Source organism: Portunus trituberculatus, chromosome 14, assembly GCF_017591435.1.
Source record: "Portunus trituberculatus isolate SZX2019 chromosome 14, ASM1759143v1, whole genome shotgun sequence".
In the NCBI taxonomy this organism is placed as follows: domain Eukaryota; kingdom Metazoa; phylum Arthropoda; class Malacostraca; order Decapoda; family Portunidae; genus Portunus; species Portunus trituberculatus.
The window spans coordinates 1,114,147-1,124,270 of NC_059268.1; positions in this window are offsets into that span (position 1 = coordinate 1,114,147).

A 10,124-nucleotide genomic window follows, 5' to 3' on the forward strand; every position below is an offset into this window, starting at 1 on the left:
ATTAATATTCAAATTCTTCTTCTTTTATTTTCGTGTTTAAATTCTTCTTATAAATATTTCTTTTTTTTATTCTTTTTTTCTTTTTTCTTTAAATCTTCTTTTAAATTTTCTTAATATTTGAATTCTTCTTTTAAATCCTCTTATACATTAATTCATCTTATTTTGATTACTCTTCATTTTTTAATTTTCCTTTTTCATTTAATTCTTCTTCTTCTTCTTCTTCTTCTTCTTCTTCTTCTTAACTATGACTGAAAATAATTGTAACCTTTTTCGTCCAACTCCCATTGATAACGAAACTCTAATCCTCACTATCAGTGGTCTTAAAAACAGTAATGCACAAGGTCGTGATAAAATTTCCCTTCGATTTTTAAAGGATTCACTCCCGGTAACACTTTCCTATATAACATGTATTGTTAATACGTCTATAGTAACAGGTGTCTTTCCAGTACAATGGAAGCATGCAATTGTAGTGCCTATACATAAGAGTGGTGATGTAGAGGATATAAGTAACTTTCGACGAATGTCATTACTACCAATATTATCTAAGATATTAAAGAAAGTTATTTCCATGCAACTGAAAAATTACCTGGAATGTAATGCACTTTTATCCAATACACAACATGGTTTCAGATCAAACCTATCAACAGAAACTTCATTGCTAACAATCTCCAAAAAGATATATGAAAACATAGATAATAAGAAACTGTCCCTGCTCACTCTATGTGATCTGTCAAAAGCTTTCGACAGCGTCAGTCATCCAATTCTTTTAGATAAACTTTTAAAGTTAAACATAGATCCCTTTTGGTTCAATGATTACCTTAAAGATCGAACTCAATCTGTCCGTTTTAATAATACTATATCTTCTAAAAAATGTGTCACGTATGGTGTCCCACAAGGGTCTATACTCAGCCCTTTGTTATTTAATATCTATGCTAATGATATTTTACACTATATTAAAGACTGTGTTACTGTGCAGTATGCGGACGATACCCAACTCCTTCATACAGGTAATATTAATAATTTGCAAGAACTCATAAATGATGTTCAAAATACCCTAACTCAAACAAAAAAATCTTCAACAAAAACGGACTTTTATTAAATGTCAAAAAAAAAAAACACAATGTATATTTATCGGCTCTCGTAATTATATATTAAGTATTCCTGATGATATAAGAATATGTCTGGATGCAAGTTACATATCTCCCAGTAAGTGTGTAAAAAATCTAGGCCTTTATTTTGATTGTCTTATGTCTTTTGAACCACATATAAATGAAATGAGTAGAAAGGTGTTCGGAATCCTAATGTATTTAAACCGTATAAAAGATAATTTCAACAAAGACACAAGAATCACCATTGTCCAATCATTAGTCTTGAGTAAAATTCATTATTGTATTAAAATATGGGGAGCTAGTAATAAAATACAATTAGTACGAGCTCAGAAATTACAGAATTTTGCAGTTAAAGTGGCTATTGGTAATGCAAAAACACACGACCATGCAACTCCAATTTTAAACGAACTTGAATGGTTAAAAATTAAAGATAAATATTTATTCGAACTCGGTACCTTGGTGGTCAATATTGTAAAAGTGAATTTCCCCTCCTGGCTGTTTCACCTTCCAACCAATAATGACATTAGAACAATAAACACCAGGCAGAATGACCATCTTTATGTACCAAGGCACAACAATGACATCACCAGAAACTCACACCTAATAATGGCCTTTAAATTTTGGAACACCTTACCTGGTAATATTACTGGTGTGAATAATAAATATTTCGATATTAAAAAAACGCCTGAAAGTATTTCTACTAAACAATACGTAGAGATAATACGCCATTTACTAAATTTTCACTATCCATAGGTAGGGCTGTACAAAGCACAACCGAGTGTTTTTAAAGTGTCTTTTAGTGTGTTCTTAGTGTTTTTAGTGTTTTTATTATTTTTAGTTTTTAACTCTAGGCTTAATCAATTGAGAGGAAAGTGCATATACATGTATCTTTATGTATAATTAATAACCAGTGTAACAAATGGAAATAAACTCTGATTCTGATTCTGATTCTTAAAAGTTTTCTTCTTCTAATGTTTCTTCTTTTAAATTTCTTCTTCCTGTTGACACCACAACCACCTGTGTCTTCCTGTAGACACCACAACCACCTGTGTCTTCCTGTGGACACCACAACCACCTGTGTCTCCCTGTGGACACCACAACCACCTGTGTCTTCCTGTGGACACCACAACCACCTGTGTCTTCCTGTGGACACCACAACCACCTGTGTCTTCCTATGGACACGACAACCATCTGTGTCTTCCTGTGGACACCATAACCACCTGTGTCTTCCTGTGGACACCACAACCACCTGTGTCTTTCTGTGGACACCACAACCACCTGTGTCTTCCTGTGGACACCACAGCCACCTGTGTCTTCCTGTGGACACCACAACCACCTGTGTCTTCTCACCACAACATTTTCCTTGCCATCTAATCACCTTTCTTCTTTCATTATTCTTCTTCTTTAATTATTATTGTTCTTCTAATTTTTCTTCTTTAATGCTTCTGCTTGTAAATTTTTTCTTAATTCTTGATATATATTTTATCTTTAATTCTTTTCTTCTAATTTCTCTTCTTTAATTTTTTTTTATCTATTTTTGCTTCTTTAATTCTTTTCTTTTAATTTTCTTCTTTAATTTTATTTTTCTAGTTTTTCTTCTTTAATTGTGGTGGTTATGTCCACCATTTGCTTTGCATTTCACTGATGCAATGTCCAACACCAATCTGACAAATATTTTCTTTTAATATTTCTTGACACCTTTACGAGGTGATGTTTGTACACACATTAATTATTATTATTATTGTTATTATTATTATTATTATTATTATTATTATTATTATTATTATTATTATTATTATTATTATTTGGTCCATTTTGTACACTCCAGCCATGTGTTTACTGCTTACTTACTTACTTGCTGCCCTGCAACTACTACTACTACTACTACTACTACTACTACTACTACTACTACTACTACTACTACTACTACTACTACTACTACTACTGTTTGTTACATCTTCCATAGAATCCTCATAATATACTATTGTGGTTAGCATGTTGACTCATCTATTGCTATCCCTCCATTGATTTCATGTTATGCTTGTAGTGGTGGTAGTAGTAGTAGTAGTAGTAGTAGTAGTAGTAGTAGTAGTAGTAGTAGTAGTAGTAGTAGTAGTAGTAGTAGCATTTTTGTGTTGAATCTGACAGTGCCTACTGCCTCTGTGTTAATACTATCAAGAAAAACAATTCCAAACCATTGTATTGTGGCGAAGTGATCAACAGAGTGTAGTAGTAGACTAGTAGTAGCTACTGGCCCCCCTGCTGATTGAGTAGGGAGTGCCTTCGTCTCAAAACTATTTTAGTAGGTAGCTAGGCTTTGTAAGTGTTTGTTTTCACCTTTTCGTCTGGCAAGGCTTCTATTTAGTTTTGTTTGGTGTGTAGTAGATAGATTAAAAGATGCCAAACATAGCCAGTATCACACTCAGATAAGATAGAAGTTTGTATGGTGAATGAAGGTATCTGTTCCATTTTAGCCGACGTAGTTGTGCACCTACCTTTCCAGAGGAGGAGAGACTCACTCATCAATGCTTACATTTTGCTTTGGAACATTATAAGATGACTTGAATCTTTGTATGAGAGTATCCAGGGCCTCCTCCTTCAACTTGAATGTAGTAAGTAAGTAGGTAGGCTCACTATCACACAAATGAATGACAAGAGCAAATCTGTCTGTCTCTTGATATACATTTTCCAAAAAAAAGGAGTACAAATCATCTGATTGGTAGAGTGATAGGAATAAATAAATGGATGGGTTTTTCACACACAATTCCTTGCAATCCATGGATGGAATGAATTCATCCATTTGTTGGATCTCTCCATAATAGTGTACAGAAGTGTGTGCTTCTTCTCTTCCTCCTTTTTTCATGACAGAAGAACAAGACTTTTGGTGCATGCATACTTATTGGTGGTCTGTGACACAATGTGATCCAGTCATTCCTCATCAAAAACACCCTCAAATATTTCTAAAGGTGACTCACTCACTCACTCACTCACTGAGTGGACAAGTTAGACGCCACCATCTCCCTCCCGTAAAAGGAAAAAGGCTTTGTGTCCACCACAGGTGATTGATTGTGGCAATTGTATTGAATATGATCCTGAGTTTGTGTTGTTTGTTCAGCATCAGACTGGCGGCCGCCGGCCATTTATCTATCTACCTATCTATCTATCTGGCTCAAGTTTAGGCTCGGATTCTGTATCACTGGAATCACTCAGAATGATTGATCCATCTATCTAGATCCTCCGCTAACAAAGCCGTCATTTCTTCCGGATCAAGAGGTCTCTTTCTTTCTCCTTGCCATCCTAGCCTAATAAGAGGAACAAATGACATAATAGCTTATCCGACGCCGACACTAACCACTAGCCACGGTGACTGACTGTCCTTGAGTTGAGAGGCAATGTTGCCGCCAACTGTTTGCCGACTTCAAATGACAAGTAATCATTCATTCATTTGAACAATTTTGTTGCTTCGAACTAATACTCTCTATATACACCATGCTACTGCAACTTACCACGCTCAAATCACAACAAACGTCTACACACACACACACACACACACACACCCGGTAGCTCAGTGGTTAGAGCGCTGGCTTCACAAACCAGAGGACCGGGGTTCGATTCCCCGGCCGGGTGGAGATATTTGGGAGTGTCTCCTTTCACGTGTAGCCCCTGTTCACCTAGCAGTGAGTAGGTACGGGATGTAAATCGAGGAGTTGTGACCTTGTTGTCCCGGTGTGTGGTGTGTGCCTGGTCTCAGGCCTATCCGAAGATCGGAAATAATGAGCTCTGAGCTCGTTCCGTAGAGTAACGTCTGGCTGTCTCGTCAGAGACTGCAGCAGATCAAACAGTGAAACACACCATCCCACGAAAAGTAGGAAGAAGAAGAAGAAAAAGAAGAGAAAGAGGAATAGAAGGAAAAAGAGTAGGAAGAGGAAGAATCTATGAGTAAAAAGATAAAACCTAGCAATTTTGAGAGAGAGAGAGAGAGAGAGAGAGAGAGAGAGAGAGAGAGATGATGTTACAAATGAATGCCTTGTGTTTTTAAGTGAGCATTTTCCAAGTGGAGATGCTTTTAGTGTGGCCACAGTTGAGAACATCGCCCTTTGTGACTGACTGACTGTGACTGTGACTGTGACTGACTGACTGACTGTGACTGTGACTGTGACTGACTGTGACTGACTGTGACTGTGACTGTGACTGACTGTGACTGTGACTGTGACTGACTGTGACTGTGACTGACTGTGACTGTGACTGTTGGTGCATGTTTTGTTCTCCTTCCCCTCTTCTTTACAGTCTCTCCTCCGCAGCTGTTCTCTCTTCCCTTGCCTTTTTTCTCCATATCTTTTCATTCTTCCCTCGCCACTGCCTCGCTCTTCTACTCCCGGATTCAACACCTCTCTCTCTCTCTCTCTCTCTCTCTCTCTCTCTCTCTCTCTCTATACTTCCCCAAGCTGCCGTCATCTCCCATTTGTCGTTCCAAACTAGCAGTTCTTCTCCACTGTACCACTGACTTATTACTCCGCATACAACACTCAGCGTCACCCTACACACGTCACGGTTGGATACACCACTCACAATGTTAATTAAATCTGTGTGCATTACACCACTCACAATGTTCACTCCTTATTCACCTCACTCTACTTCATTAATCACTGCACAGTGACATCACTAGCGACTGCATCACACACGCACATATTAACATTTTCATGTGAGCCTCGACATAAGCTCTTCACACTTTCACTGTAAATCCATTGTTGGACAAAACTCTTTCAGCAGCATTCACATTTCACTGTTTCATTGTCTCCACAGATGTCAAAATGTCTGAACATGCACGTAACAATTATAACCCCTCAGTCTTGGCTGCAGCGGTATCCCTAGGCTAGCACATCTGACTTGAACCGAGTGACTTGAGTGACGACTGTCCGTAGGCTAAACACTTGCCGTCTCGCTGCTTGCCTGGGATTTTAAAATGACTCATTCGCAGTAGACATGGGTGTATACAACTTGCCACAAATATGTACATAATAATAATAATAATAATAATAAAAAATAATAATAATAATAATAATGTTTCCTCCAGATAGAGGTCAGCTGAGCCCTTAATCTGGTGCACCTCACAGCCTCCACAAATACACACGCCTTCCCACTGCTGCGGTATTTAGTAATGATTAGTATACTGTATAAAACTTCACAAAATTATAACTTTAACAGTCAGCTGCCGCGTACTACCAGTCGACCGCTTTGGGTACGTTACTGGAGTGGCGGCGCGACTCCGCACTGCCGTGTCAAATCCAGAACTACTGTTATCTGTAGTTGATGATAAAGAAAATGTGGAAATGTGTGTCATTTAAACGCGAAGGAAGATTTATGACGAGTGAAGTATCGTAATATTAGTGTGTTATTAGTTCCCCCAATCTCTCTCTCTCTCTCTCTCTCTCTCTCTCTCTCTCTCTCTCTCTCTCTCGTGGCCACCACCAGCAGTGATGGGCGACACAGTGGTGAGTGGCGCCTCGTGAGGATGAAAGGGTGACAAGTTTCCGTGGAAGGCGATCACTCCCCATCCTCTTCCCTCATCCTCCTAGTAACCTTGGTCACTCCCCTCTATCTCCCTCTTCTTTATATTTGATCTCAGCCAGTTTGTCTCTGCCCTCTTCCTTCTAATTCCTGTGCAGCTCGCCACTTTGTAATTCTTGCCTCACTTAAGGGACCCTTTAACTCGCTCCTATTCCCTTTCCACCGGTGACTACATTACACCGCACTTTGCTCTCCTTGCATTCATAATTATCACTTTGGCAGTGTCTTTTTTCTCGATGTGTCACCTCCCTGTCACCTCCCTGTTGGTCTCCTTTAATCCTTATAAAAACAGTTCCCGCGCTCCTCTCCCCTGCACTTCTGCCTCTCTTAACACTCTTTCCTGAATAATCTCCACGCTAACCGTCTATTCTTTCCTCGCTTGGATCTTTCCATACATATTTCAGGTCGTCGCTTAAGGGTGTTCTAGCTCCCCTTCTCTTCCTCTTCCTCTTCCTTCCAACTCCTCACTCCTCCACTCACATCTTATCCTCTCTGCAGGCAAAACAGGACGGTAATTGTTACCTCAAACGACCATTTCAGACCGCCGCTCCTCTCACATGACTGCTTCCCCTTCCTCCCTCCTATCTCCCACCACTCCCTCCCATTAGTGATTAGTCACTAGTGCGTAGTTCAGTCAGGGTTGCCGGTCACGGTATTATTTCATGAGGAGCACATTGGGATCCTTTCTTGCCCATAGGCACCTCTTTTTGTCCAGTCCTTGTCACCACACACACACACACACACACACCGCGTAGTGTAGTGGTTAGCAAGCTCGACTCACAATCGAGAGGGCCGGGTTCGAATCCTGGCGCGGCGAGGTAAACAGGCAAGCCTCTTACGGCCGTACGCTCGTCTCTCAACATCATCCTTAAGTAAAAACTTGGATTTCCCAAGGTAGCTCAAGACCTCCCTTAGAGCTTTCCCTTGAGGCATAATAGGCATTATATCATAATTTACCTATGACGAAATGGTAATCTGTTCCTATTGTGATAAAATAAGTGATTTTCAGATGTCTTTGATCTGAATATGAGGGGAAAAAACACAGATGCAAAAACGTTTACAAGACTTTGGTGCTCGAGTGAGGGAGAGGAACTGAATTCGCGTTGTGATGTTTTCCTGCGTGGTGTCACGTTTACCTTTAACTAAAATATGTTTAATGAAGTGAAATGTTTAAATGTAAAACTATTTATTCAATATAAATAAGTATTATTTTTATTTGTATGTGGAAGTAGTAGAATTGAAAAATGTTCCTTTGGTAAGGCTAAACGCATTGGTTAGGTGGAGATGTGGCACCAGCGCCCATGTTCCAACGCTTTCAGCTGAGCCCAGGGAGAAGTGGAGCGAATAGATCACCAAGTCAACTGTTATCACATCTGTATTTCGTACATAAAGTAAGTATATCGATAAATACCATTACGAATCATCACCTGTACTAGGCAGCAAGGCTGATATAGGACAGTTACTCAGATATCGTGTGTATAAGGACATGCTGATCCTTAGGTGCTACACAAGGGGAAGCTTCTGGCCACGAAAACCAGGAGTAATATAATTATCATGATGTAGCCTAGTATGGATGATTACAGCTTGACACGTTTACATACATGATGTAAAAAAGTCAGTCTTGGGCGGCTGTTGTGCTTGTTGGTGCGTAATGTGCAGGCAGAAGGCCGTGTGTCTAAAGGCAGTATTTGATTCAGGAATGTAGAATCTTGTAGTTGAGTTATTTCAAAGATTATTGAATGATCAGGCTGCCTTGTTGAGAATAACACAGTCTGACGAAAGTACGTTGCGTGTGCTTAAAGTAAGCACGCTATTTGCACTTTCTCTCCTTGTGAGTTGTGGCAAATTCACTTTATTTTTTCCTCATTTGGCCACACAATTATTTTTCATTGCACGGTGTTGGAAGTGTTCTGTACAGCCACACACCTCCAGGGGGATGCGCTTGTTCTCTTTGACATAGACAAATAAATAGTTATTTATGCCCTTAAGTTATATACTCAGTAGAGGAGAAAAAAAAAAAAAAAATATATATATATATATATATATATATATATATATATATATATATATATATATATATATATATATATATATATATATATATATATATATATATATATATATATATATATATATATATATATATATATATATATATATATATATATATATATATATATATATATATATATATATATATATATATATATATATATATATATATATATATATATATATATATATATATATATATATATATATATATATATATATATATATATATATATATATATATATATATATATATATATATATATATATATATATATATATATATATATATATATATATATATATATATATATATATATATATATATATATATATATATATATATATATATATATATATATATATATATATATATATATATATATATATATATATATATATATATATATATATATATATATATATATATATATATATATATATATATATATATATATATATATATATATATATATATATATATATATATATATATATATATATATATATATATATATATATATATATATATATTTATATATCATGAATGATTTAACAGCTATATATAGGTACTACCAAAGCTTTTGTTTAGTAGATACAGGTTAGCTTAGGATAGGCTAACCTAACCTAACCTGTTCTTAACACAGAGATGTTGGGTTCACTAATTAACTGTATCTGAAATGATAGTGGCTGCATCACCGCATAAAGATAATAGAAGATAGGCTTCATAGTTACACGAATCTGTTCTTTGCATTTTTTACATATTTTTGCTTTTACAGACCTCACCATGGATGAATTTACTGATATCCATGACCTGGAGGAATTAGAGGCTGTGGAAGAGCTGGGGCCTCACAGATGGCTACTGCAAGAAATCTCTTCCCTTCGACATTGATGAGCCAGAAAATGTTCAACACCATCATGATACTGCCCCACCAGTACCAGCTTCAGGTTTTAATGTAGCCCATGTCATTGAGAATCATTTCTCATTTCTGATGTGTGTGTGTGTGTGTGTGTGTGTGTGTGTGTGTGTGTGTGTGTGTGTGTGTGTGTGTGTGTGTGTCTTCAGTTAGTTGTATTTACCTAGTTATAGTTTTACAGGGCTTGTGCATTATGCTCGTTTGGCCCTGTCTCCATATCTACATTTGTCCAACTTTTTCTTTCAGTGTGTGTGTGTGTGTGTGTGTGTGTGTGTGTGTGTGTGTGTGTGTGTGTGTGTGTGTGTGTGTGTGTGCGTGTGTAGGTGTGCGTGCGTGTGAAAACGTACATGGGTGCTTCAGTGTGTGTGCGTGCGTCCGTGCGTGAGCATCCGTGCTGCATGCGTGTGTGTGTGTGTGTGTGTGTGTGGGTGGGTGGGTGGGTGGGTGTGAATGCGTGCGTAGATGTGCGTGCGTGCGT